This window comes from Myotis davidii, unplaced genomic scaffold (assembly GCF_000327345.1).
Source record: "Myotis davidii unplaced genomic scaffold, ASM32734v1 scaffold174, whole genome shotgun sequence".
Lineage (NCBI taxonomy): Eukaryota > Metazoa > Chordata > Mammalia > Chiroptera > Vespertilionidae > Myotis > Myotis davidii.
The window spans coordinates 1253151-1253846 of record NW_006289087.1 but is presented as its reverse complement, the minus strand read 5'-3'; positions in this window follow the sequence as shown (position 1 = coordinate 1253846).

The window sequence follows — 696 nt, the reverse complement described above, 5'->3', positions numbered from 1 at the left end:
GGATAAGGACACATATGTAATTAATACCTTAATCAATAAAGAAAAAGAATTAAAAAAAACTCGGAGGCTAGAGTCCCCTGGAATACTGAACCTGGTATGGAAGCATCGAGAAGGACATGCTTTGAATTCAGTTTTAAGAGAACAAAGAAAGGAGACGTGTCGTTAAAATTCAAGAGCGTTCCACTTGGGTAAAGTAGGGAACTTCCTGTAAATTTCCTTGGAACAGAAAAGTCCCTTAATCCAACCCATAATCCCGCGAAGTCAGGGCACAGCTTGGCACTGAACACTCCCAGTGCGCTAAGGACCTGACCCTGGCAATGAAAGTGGGCACTTCCCCCTCAAGCAGACAGACTGTCAAAATCTTCCTTCCGTTTCTTCCCTTTCCAGCCCCCGGGGAGGAGCCTGCAACCCTAGGATGTGGAGTGTTTCCTCCTCGCGGGCCTCTGGCCAGGGCTGCCCTAGGATCCCAGCTCGTGTAAGGACACACCATGGCCCTCACGGAGCCGGTCTTCTGTCCTGTGCTGTGTGTGTGGATGGTCCCAGGTTCGATTCCCGGTCAGGGCACAGGTCCGGGTTGCGGGCTCGATGCCCAGTAGGGGGTGTGCGGGAGGCAGCCGATCAGTGATGGTTCTCATCATTGATGTGTCTATCTCTCTCGCTCCCTCTCCCTTCCTCTCCGAAATCCATGAAAATATA